Raw genomic sequence first — 15,023 nt, 5'->3', positions numbered from 1 at the left:
TAGACTCCCCACCAGCAGCTCCAAGGACACAGAGCCCTCCCAATCCAGCCCCTGCTCCGCTCCCCAGCCCATCCCTCACACGTATCTATCTTCTTACTCAAATACAACTTTGCGCTGTGCAGGGACATGGAGCCGTTCATCGGAGGGGTGTTGGGGCCAAGGATGTTTTTAAAGGATGGAAGTATGACTTTACACATGTACTGATGGAAATGATCAAATAGAAGGATTGGTGGAAGAAGGAACCTTCTACGGAGTCTGGTTTTGCCGTTTTATCTGACCTCCTTCATCCCCCTGTAAATTTTAGGTCAAAGTTCCCTGTCTCATGTCAGTGACTCCTTTATACTCAATAGTCGGCATGGAATTTGGATTCAAATCCTGCTGCTTCCACTTATTGGCTGGTTGGCCTCCCCAGAACCTTTCCTTATTTCTAAAATGGAAAGAATCATAATATTTCCTTCTTGAATTTGGTGTGACGGTGAAAGGAACGCGGTTTGGCCTGGAGCAGCGCTTAGTAAGAGCTCAGAAATGCCCATCGTGGTTGTTAACGTCCTTTTACCAAAGAGTTTCTCCCAAGTCTTCCCGAGATGCACCGAGCCCCCGCTTGGGGGCAAGCATTTCTTCGGCATCAGCCACGGTCCAGAATGCCAGACCCAGAGATCTGACGCTGTGGTTGTGCGTGCCTGGAGAGAGAGCTAAGGACAAAGACAGGTCTGGAGTTCCAGTCTCGCTTTACACACCTATCCAGCTGTTCCCGCCTCATAAACACTGATCTCCTCGAAGTTTGAGACTTCAGCTTGCAGCGGTCAGGGAAGCGCAACCAACGCTCTCAGGCTTTTCTTTGCAACAGCTCTGCTTCAGACTCCAGAATCACCAGGGGCCCGCTCTAAGTTTTCCTCGACCCCCCGCTCATTCACGGCGAAGCAGGAGCACGGAGTGTGTAAGAGCTTGCTGAGCTCTCTATGGGAATGCCCCCGAACTGTCGAGAACAGTGACATTGACCTCTGCCCCACTTGGCATCAGCGGGGAAGACCCCCCCTCCCCAGAATTCTGATTGACCGGCAGGGGTCAGGGCGGAGGGAATTTTGGAAAGTCCCCAGGCGATTCCACTGTGCCACAAAGGTACAAAGCCCCAGAATAAGAGGCTCTCAAGCCTCCTAAGTGGGACTATCTGTCCTAACCCATGTCTCATCAGACTACGCCAGCTCTTAACCGGGGGTCAGGACACCGGCTCGTCCAGTCACCTCTTCAAACATCATTGCTTCTAATGCTGTGGCCAGGGCCCTCTGCCTGCCCTTCTGGGTGAAGCTCCCTCCTCTAACACCCCCAGGCCCGGTACTTAACCCTTCGGGGCATGTTTCACTCTGTGCATCGCTTTTCTTCTCCACACCTGGCAATTTCTTGAGGGTAAAGTCTGGGTCTTCCTTTCTCACCCCCCAGCGTCTGAGGTGTTGGAGTGGGGGGCTGCATGCCTGCATGTGACGGAATGAGTGACTGAACCCCGAAGAGCAGGAACCCAAGCTCAGAAGGGAAGCAGCGGAACCGAGAGCGTGGGGTCTGGAGAGGGAAGGTTTCCGCCCAGATCCCAGCTCTGCTTCTTAGTGGCTGGGATGCTTTAGGCAGGAACTCGGGCTCCCTGGCCTCCATTTTCCTTCTATGAGACATGATGACAGTAAGGTCCTGATCGTGTTATGGCAAGAAGTAAACGATAGAAGCCATTTAGTGCGCTTTGCCCAGTGCCTGGAACTAGTAAATGCCCAATAAATGTTAGGCTCTTCTTAGAACAGGTGGGGGCCAGTATTTGAGGCTTCATGGGCCTTCAGACGCTGTCCTCATTCCCTAAGGCCTCTTGAACCTGGGTTTCCTTAGCCCTGGAAAGGAGACCGTTCCTGGGACAGCTGCGTGAGCACCTGGGCCTTCCATGTGTCAGGCAGGGAGGCAGCTCCCCCACCCCCATCCCGGCCCTGGTGGGGTGCCCCGAGGTGAGCAGTTGCTTTGCCTTTTAACAACCCCCCCCAACACTGCTTTGTGTTGATTGCTGGGCAGGTGGGGGCAGCTGCTGTGACTGTGACCGTGACCAGGGCCGCATCTGCTGAGGCCTGTCAGTCCCCTGTCGGATTCACCCTGAGGACAGACAGGGCTCCTGCTCCGGGAAAAGCTCACAGCAGCCTCTGGAGCAGCTCCGCAAGCTGCCGTCTGGGCTTTTCCTCCTGAGTTCCCTGTGTGCTTGGCCAGGGCCAGGGACCAGGCACCGAGGTGCCTTCCCCGAAGATCAGATCGAGTTACAGAGCACATTCTCTGGCCCCACCTTAAAGAACATCAAAGCCTGGAGTCAAAGCAGCCTGCCTGGGCGTGAGGAGGCCGCTGCCTGCTTGGTATGATTCCAGGATCGCTGGAAAAATCCCTCCAGCCTCAAATATTTTCCTGCTATAAGGCTGAAACGCCACCATTAGGCACCCAAGCTTCTGATTTGGAGCAGCGGTTCTCAAAGTGTGGTTCCCCCCACCACCCCTGCAGCAGCAGCCCCTGGGAACTCATTAGAAATGCAAATTCTCAGGCCCCTCCCCAGACCTCCTGGATCAGGATGGGGGGGGGGGGAAGAGTATCCAGGTTTAACAGGCCCTGGTGGTGATTCTGATGCCCTGGTAACCGCATGGAAAGGAGGATGTCACCCAGAAGGATAAAACACATGCGTGCGATAGTTCTGATGTATGGCTCGGCCGCGATGGGCTGGGAGGAGGTTGGGACAGGGACAGGGAGCGGGAGGGAAGGTCCTGCTTGGTCTAGTGCGGCCAGACAAACCTGGCACAAACTCTTAGGTCTGCCTTTAGTGGTGTGGCCCTGGGCAAATAATTTAATCTCGTCAACTTTCATTTGTACGTTGTAAACTTCGGACTGTACCACCAATTCAAAGGAACAAAATGAAACAAGATCTAGAAAGTACTTGGCAGTAATAGGTGCTTAATGGATGCTAAGATCCTCTCCCCAACCCACCCCACCTTACAGAGAAGAAGTCGTCCAACGCCCTGGCAGGAAGAGGGCTTAGGATTGTGAGTCCCACAGGCACAGACCAGGAAAGGAAGATGCTGGAAGAGGTTGGGAGGCCAAGACAGAGGAGAGAAGGAACCTAGAAGAAGGAGCAGCCCTCAAATCCCACCCTTCTGCTTGCCTCTGTTTTGGGGCGAGCCAGCCTTTCCACCATCCTTCCCAGAGGCAGGGCGGGGCCGACTCTTGCTTACCCTCCCTGCGTCATTCAAACCTCTTCCCACCCCCCAACTCCAGCCCTGCAGGACTTACACCCAAAGCCTTCCTCTGGGGAGATGACTGGAGGAAATCCAGAGTTGGAAGCTTCTCTGTAACGCTGGGTCCCTGGAGTTAAGGCTAGAGCCAACAGTTGATGCAGAAGAGATCTGCCTCTTGCCCAGACATGGCCAGAGTCTGCCCAGGAGCCAAAAGACAGCGGTTGAGAGCCTCCCACGAGAAGCAGAGGCGGCCCACAGCGGCGTGCTTCCCTTTCTTTTAAGGCCTTTGATGAAAGAGCCCATGAAGATCTCAGTCTCACTAGGCAGGCTCACATGATGTGGTTCTGGGGTAATGATACCCTGATTGTCCTAGCTCCCCACTGCCAGGAATCCTAGAGTCAATGCTTCATCATTAATGCAAGGATTTATCCCTATGAGAATTCACATCTCCATTAAGCTGTGTTCTGGGCTTGGGCTACTCCGCCTGAATTCAAACCCCAGCTCTACCATTGGTTAGTCGTTACATTCTGGGTTACATATTTAATCTCTTCCAGCGTCACTTTCTGCCTTTGAGAAATAGGGACAGTGATTATTTCTATATATCATGATAATATATATGTAATATACGTATTATACATATAGCTATTATTTAAGGGTTAAAAATACACAGTGCTGTTTGGATCCTTTATGAACACATCTCTTTAAAGCTTCAGGAAGAACAGAGGACAGGGATTGAAGGGAACGGCTGAGATCAGGGATGGCTAGCAGGTGTCCAGCAGGATGCTCACTTGGGTGGTCTGGCAGGCGCCCCCGGAACACTGCACTGTCAGGGTTGGGAAGGATTCCAAGGGCAACTCCAGCCTCGATGGAGTACATGACCGAGTGGAAACGTCTGCTTCGACCTGGGCAGGGGCCTGGGAGCAGGTGCAACCCATATTTGCCATCTCTGCTCTAGTTGCCTCCCCCCTGAAGGCCAAAGCCAAGCGTTGACTCTGGTAATTGCCAGAAGTAGAATTATAGAGGCCATTACCCGAGAACTTCAAAGGCTCCCACGGAAAGAGTGGCTAAGCCCCTTAATTGAACACTGTCTCCCAGGCGTGCCCCCAAGATCCTGAAGCCGATTTCCTTGTGGTGGGGGTGGGGTGGGAAGAGGGGGTACTAGGAGGGTGGGGAGGACCCAGAGGAACCAAGCAGCCCAGGGGAAGCTGAACTCCAGCCTCTTGGCTACTTGGGGGATCAACTCTGGCTTCTCTGCCTGTTTCCCAGCTGGAGGCCTGTGTTTACATTATTAATCAGCCCCATCCTTTCGTCTTCCTAATCATCTCCTCTTTCTCTGCAACAAGGAAACACTTTGAAAAGCAGGCAGCGGGGGTCTCTGTGCAGAGTGCTTAATGGGAGGCAGTAGGCTTAACTAACTAGAATTTAAATAAAAACTTGAAACAAAACAAAAACAAAATAAAATGATTTTTAAAGGCAAAATAAATAAATACATATAACATATTAATACTCATTACAAAGAATAACCCCAGGCAGCAGGACTGGCTCACTGGCCCCTTAGGACAGCAGGCACCGCCTCGGGCCCACGGGACTCTCGGGGCCATGAAAAGGTTTTTAGTTTGTTACAAAATCAAGGGAAAAAGAATGAACATTATAATAATGAATATAGGATAATGAATCCAGCTGGGATTTTGTTTGTCTTCATACCAATGCAGTCATAAAATATCATTTTTAATATTATTTTATGGCGGAAGGGGTCCATGAAAGCAAAAATGCCCAGGGCCCAGGGAAATCATAACGCAGCCCTGAGCACGGGATATGGAAGAGGTTTGAATGGGAACTGGAGACAAAGCCAGGCCCCTCCTTGGACCCTGTTGAGCCTGTGACCTTGAGAAAGTCCTACAGTTTCTGGTTCAGTGTCCAGCAAGTGCAGGAGAGAAGCCAGGGCTTCTCTTCCTCCCTGCCTCTCAGCGCCTAAGTAGCGGGAGCCCTGTGGAAGTGCGGAAACATGCACTCAGTGTCTTACAGGTCCGAGTGCTCACTACCCAGACTGAAAGGGGAGACGTGCATGCTCCGGGAATGGAAGGCCCCAGAGGACGGGTGAATTTTTCCAGGACACCCTAACATCCACCAGCCAGTCTCCATCTGTCCCTTTCCTGGGCAAAAATAAGTTAGGAAGAGGCTGGATGAGTTACCTGGGCCTTTGATGGGTTGTGGGGGATCCGGGGAAACAGCCGCCTTGGGAGAACCACGCCACTCTGGCCAGAGTGCTGAGCTGGCTTCTAGAATAACCCAGGGGAGCGGGGAGATGAAGCCGGAGGAGGGAGGGTCTCCAGGCAGGTGAGGCATGGCCAATCCGCAGTCCTGGGGGCGGGGGTGTCCTGCTCCGTGGGGCTCCTAAGCAGAGATGAAGATCTGAAGACCCTGCAAATTGAGTGGACTTTTCAAAAATAGGCTAGGGGAGAGTTAGGGGAGAGGAAAAGCGGAGTGTCTGATGAGGGTCTGCTGTTCTGGGGTGTGATACAACCCGCTCCTTCCCTGCAAGAATCCCCATAACATCAGCATCTCTCACCCCAGCTCTGGAGTTGCGTTGAATATTTTGGTGAGACCAGTAAGTGCCAAACAAATCCCGTGTGTGCGCGGATAACCCACCTGCTTCCCTGCCTTCTTGTTCTTCACTCCTTTCTCCTTCCCTCCTGGGTCCCCTCTATTTCCCTTTTCCTTTCTTCTCCCCTCCCCACTCCCCCCTTTTCCCCTCCCCACTGCCCTCTGCTCCTGCCCCTTCTCCTTTTTCCTCCGTTTCCCCTCCCCTCCCCACTCCAGAAAGAGGGAAGCATGCCCATCAGAGGTCTCCCACCCGTGTGGACCCCAAGCAGGAGATCTGGAATTCTCCCCGAGAGCAGCGGCACCCACCTTCCTCCTGATGAGTGGAACTCTAAATGGCTCCGTCTGACTAGGAAAGGAAGCTAACCCAAGTTTAGTCAGTGCCATTACTAATTTAAATGCCATTTCTCTCCTTTTCCTCAAGCTCCTTGGAAAAAAAATGGACTGGGGGTGGGGAAATGGAAGCAGGGCTTTCTGAGGTCGGACAGCTGGACCTCACCCTGCCAGCCAGCCAGGTGGGGTCTGCAGCCTGGGGGGCCCAGCAAAGGCCAAGCCTTCACCTGCAGGGACAAACCAAGACCCCAGCCTGGCCTCCAGAAGGAAACCCCTTCCTGCTACTCTGCTCACCCTCTGGGGAGAAAAAAAGGGGGAGCTTAGAGGCACAGGAAGTGCAGACTCTCCCTAGGGCTGTTTGGGGGTGGGGGTGGGAGAGGCTGGGCAAAAATGTGTGCTGGCAGGAGCCCTCACCCCTGAGCCCTCCCCACACCCACACCAGGCTTTTCTCTCACAGTTTGAAAGCTGCTGTAATTAAGGATCAAAGAAATGTACATTCATATTATCAAAGGCCATTTCAAAAACTTATCAGATGGGGGCGCCTGGGTGGCACAGCGGTTGGGCGTCTGCCTTCGGCTCAGGGCGTGATCCTGGCGTTGTGGGATCGAGCCCCACGTCAGGCTCCTCTGCTATGAGCCTGCTTCTTCCTCTCCCACTCCCCCTGCTTGTGTTCCCCCTCTCACTGGCTGTCTCTATCTCTGTCAAATAAATAAATAAAATCTAAAAAAAAAAAAAAAAAAACTTATCAGATGGGCAAAATAGCAAAAGTTTTTGAAGACTTTGCCTATTACACAAGCCTTCTCAGACCCTACCAGAAAGAATTCTGGAGACACAATTTGAAAATATGTACCCCCAAATATATTCTTTAATCTGGAGGTTCCACTCCTAAGAATCTATCTTAGGAAAACCATGGATGTCACAAAGAATTACTCACAAAAGCGTCCATTGCAATTTTTATTATAGTAGTGAACAATCTCAGACTCAGAGGCACAAGGAGCTGAATTGTGGTACATTTATTCCATGAAATTCTGCACAGCCGTTAATAAATGATTATAGATATGGATTTACCCTCATGGAAATGTTCACGATAAACTGTTTAAATGAAAAAGTTGTTTTCTGAATGGTATGTATGTTATGATCCTACCCTTTAAAGAAAAAAAATCTTTATAAGTGTATTAGTTATCTATTGCTGCGTAACAAATTACCCCCCAAATTTTGTGCCTTAAAGCAACAAATGTGTATTACCTCACAGTTTCTGTGAGCTGGGAATTCGGAAGTGGCTTCTGGCTCCTAGCTGTGGCTTCGGTCACCAGTAGTGTTGACGAGGCTAGAGGATTGCTTCCAAGATGACTCCTTCGTGGGGCCATTAGCGGGAGGCCTCCGCTTCTCCCCACACGCGCCTCTTCATAGGACAGCTGGAGTGTCCTCATGAGATGGCAGTTGGCTTCCCCCAGAGCAAGTGATCCTGGAGAACGGGACAAAGATCACAATGTCTTTCATGACCTGAAGTCACGCTTTGTCACCTCTGCAACATTCCTTTGATTCTGCAAATCTGCCCTATTCCGTGTGGGAGGGGACTGCACGGGAGGCATGAATCCTAAGAGGCAGGGTTCATTGGGGGTCCTCTCAAAGGCTGTCAGCCACGATGCACCGCACTGAGTGTACACACATAAGAAGAGACAAGGTATCTGCTCTCCCAGAGATCACTTTGTAGGGGAGAGGGGGAGGGGAGAGACCCTAAACAATGACCAGGGAGTGAAGGGACACGTGGGGGAGTTGGTGTCGGAGAAGTAGGAAGGGCAGACCAAGAAGACCCTTGGAGGCCATGTAAGGGTTTTCGATATGTTATTCCAAGTGCGATACAAAGCTACTGGACGGTTTTCAGCAGAGCAATGACATGAGCTGATTCATATTTTTACAAGACCGCTCTGGCTCGGTGGCTCGGTGAGGGAATGAACCCGGGGCAAGAGTGGGAACAGAGAGACCCAGGAAGCATTTGGAAGGGTAGTGTTGTGGTGGCTTGGACAATGGCACAAGTGACCCCATGGAGCAGAGGGACAGGGGGATCGAGGAGGGTTGGGGAGTGGGACTGGGAGGGGCAGGGGCTGGGGCAGGGAGATGGAACCCGCTTTGGATGTGTCACCGGGGGAGGGAACCAGAGATGAACAGGGGCAGGAAGTGAGTGGTGGTGGTTGTGGGTTGAATTGCGACCCCCAGAGCTTCCATCAAGTCCTAACCCCTAGTACCTGTGACTGACCTTATGTGGAAATAGGGTTTTTGCAGATGTAATGAAGATGTAAATTAAGATGAAGTGATACTGGAGTAGGGTGGGCTCGTCTTTTTTTTTTTTTTAAGATTTTATTTATTTATTCGACAGAGATAGAGACAGCCAGCGAGAGAGGGAACACAAGCAGGGGGAGTGGGAGAGGAAGAAGCAGGCTTATAGCAGAGGAGCCTGATGTGGGGCTCAATCCCAGAACGCCAGGATCACCGTCTGCCGAAGGCAGACGCCTAACCGCTGTGCCACCCAGGCTCTTAATCCAGATGGAAAAGAGACTGAGACACACAGGGGGAAATGCCGCATGAGGACAGCGGTAGGAATCGAAGAGTTGCAGCTGCGAGCTGAGGAACAGGAAGGATTGCCAGCCACCCCCAGAAACTAGGAGGAGGCTAAGAAGGATTCTCACCCACAGGCTTCAGAGGGAACATGGCCAACACCTTGATTTGGGGTTTCTAGTCTCCAGAACCGTGAGACAATACATTTCCATTGTTTTAAGTCTCCTGGTTGGTGGTGCTTTGTTACAACGGCCCTAGGAAACGAATACAGTGGTCAAAGAGAGGATATTTATTTTATTTTATTTTATTTTATTTTATTTTATTTTATTTTATTTTTTAAAAGATGTTATTTTTAAGGAATCTACACCGACCATGGGGCTCGAACCTACAATCCCCGAGACCATGAGTTGCACACTCGACAGACTGAGCCAGCCAGGTAGGTGCCCCAAGGAGGGGATTTTTTTTTTTAAGATTTATTTATTTATTTTAGAGGTGAGGGAAGGGCAGAGGGAGAGAGAGGGAATCCTCAGGCAGATTCCCCACTAAGCGTGGAGCCCCTATGCGATGCGAGGCTGGATCTCACAACCCTGAGATCATGACCTGAGCCAAAATCAAGAGTCGGATGCCCAACTGACTGAGCCCTGCAGGGAACCCCCAAGGAGGGGATTTTTAAACAGAGGAGATTTTAGAGCAAGTCTGTGTGCCACTGGGAATGATCCAGGGCATGAGACCCCGAGGATGCAAGGGAGCTGGTGTAAGGGTGATGCGGTCACTGGGAGGAGAGAGGGGATGGCATCCAGTGCCTTTGGTTTTTGACACGCACAAGCCCTCTTCCATCACGATAGGTGTAAAGGCCAGGGCATGCACAGATGGAGGGAAGTGCGAAGCCTGGTGGCCGCAAGATAAGAGGGCTTCTATTCTCAAAGAACCATGAGGAGAGAAGTGTGGGGAAGTAAATTGGCTACAGAAACATAGCAGGATTTCATTTGGATAGAAAAAAGTTGGGAAGAACGTATCTCAACATCTCAATAGTGGGTATGATTAAATTCCATTGGGGTGACTTTTCTTCTTTCTTCTTTTTCTAATGCATAATGCCTGATTTTCTGCCAATGAACCTAGATTAAATATCCAATGAAAATCGTTTTTCAGGTTGAAAAAAATGTGTATGTCCCGGAGCTGAGCCTCCGGCATCAGCCAACTGTTAATGGTGCACCTTGGAGATGGGAGAGGGGGTGCAAGGGGGAGGCTGTGGGGCTTTTGGGGTGACAGGAGATGGTTGGAATCAAGGAGAAGCCCCAGGCGCAGACAGCTTCAAACAACAGGCATCAGACTTTGGATAAACACCAGGAACAAAAGCATCACCATTAGGCAACAGCTTTCGTGCAGAGCCCGGAGGGATGGGGAGACAGCCCAATTCCTTCCTTGAAGGAGGCCGCTCTTGTTCCTGGAGGCTCTGGACAGGCACGCATCGGTCAAGGACCCCTCTCTGGGGGGGATAGTGTGCTTTCCGAGTTGGAAGAGATCCACATGCCCATGGAAGCACCATGAAGTCATAGAATTTTAGAGCTGGAAGGAACCCTTGGGGGGTCTTGAGATTTGCAAAGTGGGGACTTGAACAACCTCCTTCAGAACTGGCAGAACCCAGGACCCTGCTGTTATGAAAAAGCCCCAGGTGGTTCTGTGGCCAGTGGAGTTTGGGAACCACTCTTCCAGTCTGTCTGTTATTCAGTTGAGGAAGAGCTGTGGTCTGAGAAGGGGCACAGCCCTGTCTCTCCCCAGTCACGGTCTTTCCACCACCCGGCAGCCCCCCTCTTTCCTCCCGCTCTTCCTCCCCAGTGCCTTTCTGCTCTTCTGTGTCCTGCTCATCCTTTGGGGCCCAGCTGGTCACCCCTCCATCACCAGCATTCTAGAACAACTGACCTCCCCTTCCCCGAGCTCCCGCAGCCCGGACTGTCTGCCAGGCAGAATCCACCCAGGGATGACAGCTTTGGGGATTTCAGTCTTTTCTCCACAACGGAATGTGCCCACCCCATGAGGACAAGGATTATTTTTCTTTTCTTCCCCCGCCCCTGTGCCCGGCAGAGTGTTGGGCCCATGGTAAGGGGGCGGGAGGCAGAGAGAACAGAATAGTGGACTAGCCCCCGGGAGACCACACCCACTGTGGGACAGCCAGTCACTCCAGCTCTGTGCCTCTCTTTCATCACCAGCAAAATGTGCCAAGGGAATGAGGTCAGTGGTTTGCCAACCCAGAATTTTTTAAGGCAGTGGAACCCTTTCGCGCAGTAGGAATCAGAGCTCTAGTGTATAAACCAAATGACAGAGAGGTGCTGGGCCGAAGCGGGGGGGCGGGGGGTGCTCCGCCTCCCTCTTCTTGCTGGGTGCGTGCTTTGAAACCCCATTTGAGAACTCCTGGCTGACCCCGTACCCTGCTAATGCCCCACATGCCAAGTGTCTCCTAAATACTCACGATCGGCCAATCTGTTTGATTTCTGCCAGCTCTTTCCTGCCGCCACGTTGAAATGTTCTGTTCCATGGCCCTCTGCCCAGCGGTGTCTGGACATTCCATTCCATTCCGCGCCTTGCACACAGGACTGCCCAGCTGGACAGCTGGAGTGCTGCACTGTCCCTCGTGGGGAGGGAGGCCGCAGCGTCTGGGCACGGCTGATAAGTTTTCATCATATTTAACATGAGACTCGGGGTTCCCCGGGGAGGAAGAAGCTGCTTGGAGATCCCCCCCTTGTAAGCTAACCGATGAGTGGCTGCTTTTCTCTAAGCTCCTCGGATGAAAACTGTCAAGGGAGATTTCTTAGCTGAAATCTTTCACTCTCCGAAGCTGTGGCCCAGACACTCCCACACTCTCCCGGCCACTCTGACATCCTTTCTTCCCAGGCAAGGATCTCACTTGCCAGCCGTGGGCCCTCAGGGAAATTTCCTCCCACTTGGAGTCTTGGCACCGTCCTCTGTAAAACGGGACATCAGCGCCTACCTTGCCAGGTTGATACTCAGCCTGTGCGCATCGGTAAAAGTATTCCAGTTGTTAGAATGTTCGAGTGCATCCATCAGGGTTGGTGAAGAGCCACTCCCCTAAGCCTCTGGATTTCCGTCAGCCTCTAACATTCTAGCCACCCGCTTCTGGGAGCCCCAGACATCCGCAGACCCGGCAGCCTGAGGGTCACGTCCCAGCCAGCGGGAGCCTGCAGACAGGCTTCCAGAACCGTGGCCGGGGTCCATTCTCATGGGCCGGGGTCAGGCCTTGCTGATTGTTAAATATTTTAGCATTACCCTGGGCTGTGCAGGTATAAGATAATGGAGGCACAGCACCCAGCACATTCGTTCCTGGGACTCCAGAGAAATGGTAATTTTCGTAATCCTCAGACTTCACAGCACTGAGCCTCCCAAGCCCAGCCAAAGCGTATCCTCTTTCACGCGCTCACATCCCCCCTCGTTTCCTCTGTGGAGAACCGAGACATTGAGGTTGGTGCCTTGCTAATGTGTTGCTCTTACATATTCTTGGGTCTCCATGTGGTTTTATGACTATTCCCTTTGTGGGCTGATTTCAGATCGGATAAGGTAAAAAGAGGTGAACCCGTGTTGTAAGAGTAAAGGGGTACAGGAGGGGCTGTTCCTCGCCTTCAGTCTACACTGGCACCTGCCCGGGGCTAGAGCGCCCCTCACAATGTATGCGGCAGCCAAAGCTGGATGGCCCACTTCGCAGACACTCACCCCAAGGGCTGGAAGAGTCCATCTGACTCGTGGAGCCCTGTGGGCCGAGCCCACACTTAGAGGCGCGATATCGCATGTTTCTTGGTACTGGTTGAATGGTGGCCCCCAAAAGTTTATTGTGTGACTCCATCTGTTAGACTATCAACCCCACCGGGGCGGGGATCTTTGCCTTTCTCATTCACTGATGTATGCCAGGGTCTACAAGAGTGCCAGGCACGTGGTGGATACTCGATGAATATGTTTTGCTTGAGTGAAGTTGGTTCAATACTTTCTGTGCTAGCAGAAAGGGGGACAGGCACAATGCAGAACACACGCCCACCGCCACCCTCACCCAAGGGTATAAACTAGAAGCTGCAAACATGGTATGCACTCCTTCCCAGCAGCCAGAATTAATCACATGGTCGTCCTATCTGACTGCAAAGGAGGCTGGGAAATGTAGTCTTTATTCTGGGTGCTCTACGATCCGCTACATTCAGCCAATCTTGTACTAAAGGAAAAAGGAGAGAATGGTTTTTGGAAGACAAGGAGCAGTCTCTACTCAAAATGTTGGCTAAGTAGAGGTCGAGCATTTCTAATGAGCCCCTGGGTGATTCCAATGGAGGGAGACAGAAGCCCTGAAAAGAAAACCACATCAATTTCACTAGGTGTCCAAGACAAGATTCAGAGAAAGAATATTCTATTCAGCAGATGTTCCATCTTCCAGGCGAGAAAACTGAGACCAAGAGGCGAAGTGACAAAGTGACTTGCCCATGGACTCCTAACAAGAGACAAGCCTAGTGGGCCTCGCTCCCATCTCGCCGCGCCACTTCATCTCCCGAGAGATGGAGCCGGTGACAACGGCGATGCTTTAAGCCAGGATTCTCAGTGGGAGGACTTGCGGCATCAGCGATATCCAGGAACATGTTAGAATGGCAAATTATCAGGCCCCACGCCAGACCGGGGTGGGGCACAGTGCTCCCCGGTTTTGACAGTTCTCCACGCGATGCTGATGCAGCGTGAGGTCTGCTTTAGGCAGGGACATGATCTCTAACTGGGCAATTTGCAGAACTCAGAGCCTCCTTAAATAGCCCGTCCTGCTCTGAGACCACGTAGGGGCCCAGCAAGAAGTGGGCCACCAAGCAGAGCAGACCTGAGGCCTCAGGGAGCTGACTTCTGGTGGGTGGGGTGGTTTCTGAGGACCCAGGAAGGCCCACAGCTCAGGCTCAGGACCTGGCGGTGGTTCAGGCAGGCATTCTGGTCAGGGACCTGCAGCATCTCCGCACCCCTCTGACTCCAGGGGTGACTTGGGCTGTCCAAAGATGTGGGCTTCATTTTCTCCCAGTTTCTACAAACCAACTCATTTTCCCTTTGGGCATAGTCTGACCATTTTCACAGCACCTTTTTGTTTTCTGTTTCTTTTCTTCTTTGTCTTAAAAAAAAATGTATCTGAAGGACAGAAACCGCCACTCTGTCCTTTTTCACAAATATTAGCAGACTAGAAATTAGAGATCCAGGGGGAAGGTGGTTTCCATTTTGGGGGCTCCTTGGCAATTCCAATCATTGGAATTTCCTCTACCCCTCCAACTGCAGGAAGCCCTCAACTGACTCTCATCCCAAAGATCCTTGCTCTAGGCCCCGGAAAACACATGCCATCTGTCTCCCTTAGCCTTGGCTCTGTCACTAACTCATTGCATGACCTTGGACCCCTCACCTAATCCCACTAATTCTTAGTTTCCCCAATTGTTAAAGAGGGAGCTCACTTTGTGTTTCTTAGCATTGACTATGGGAACTCCACACATTGGGACAGCAGACCACAAAGAGGGCACCACTCACCTGCCACCTGGTGACAGCATACCTACTGTAGATAAATTACCCAGGAAATACAATATCCTGAGAAACCCAACCCACAAATATAAGGGAAGAACCCCCAATTTAAAGAAAATAGAATTCTTAGGAAGGTTTGGCTAACATTTAATTTGTCCCTGTCCTAATGATTTTAGGAAACCAGGTGAAAAAAAAGAATCTCTTCCAAGAACAGGCAGACAGGCTCAAGTGCTGAATGCTTAGCTTGCTAGGACCCACTCATCCATCCCCTGGTCCATTCATTTATTTTATACCTCCTCTTTTTCCAAACATTACTTGAGGCAGATGTAACAAAGCTAAAAGCTATTACTTTGTTACTGTAGGATATACAATACCTTTTACTGTGTTTAATGAGAGAAGAAGGCACAGCCGAGGGAAAAGAAGAAGAAAGAGAAGCTAGGATAACTGGCAAGCAACTAAGAGGAAAAGAAGAAAAAAACACCCTCATCCAGCAAAGTCCCATTTACTGGGCAAACTACCCTTTCTATTTTCCTTTGGCTCTGTTCTCAAAGGCCTCTGCTGAGCAGTATCGATTGGGGAACTGGGCCACGGTCCCCCTGCCAGGCAGAATTCATCAAGGCTGCTCCAGTACTCACGGGAGCTGGTTTTCTGGCCCTGATGGAGTGGGATCCCAGCAGGATCCCAGCAGGATCTTTGCAGGAGCCAGTTTGGGCCTAAGTGTGCCCCTAGGAGAGGGAGAACTGAAGTCAGATCAAAGAAACCGGGGCG

The 15,023-nt window shown here is 51.4% G+C and overlaps 1 long non-coding RNA gene across 2 annotated transcripts; it reads right to left on the bottom strand.

Moving 5' to 3' along the window:
* Positions 1–4,990: 4,990 nt before the first annotated feature.
* LOC103679040 lies at positions 4,991–11,965 on the bottom strand. 2 transcript variants are annotated; one of them, XR_572815.2, is made up of 4 exons: positions 11,197–11,965; positions 8,861–8,983; positions 7,419–7,638; positions 4,991–5,660 (listed from the first exon to the last, which is right to left on the bottom strand). It is a non-coding gene; the product is annotated as an uncharacterized LOC103679040 (long non-coding RNA). The 2 variants fall into 2 exon arrangements; XR_572814.2 differs by lacking the exon at positions 4,991–5,660 and having other exon boundaries at positions 7,114–7,638.
* Between the last annotated feature and the right edge of the window lie 3,058 nt (positions 11,966–15,023).

Source organism: Ursus maritimus, unplaced genomic scaffold, assembly GCF_017311325.1.
Source record: "Ursus maritimus isolate PB19 unplaced genomic scaffold, ASM1731132v1 scaffold_27, whole genome shotgun sequence".
NCBI lineage: Eukaryota > Metazoa > Chordata > Mammalia > Carnivora > Ursidae > Ursus > Ursus maritimus.
Note: the sequence above shows the minus strand (reverse complement) of the source record. Positions and strands in the feature narration are given on the sequence as shown.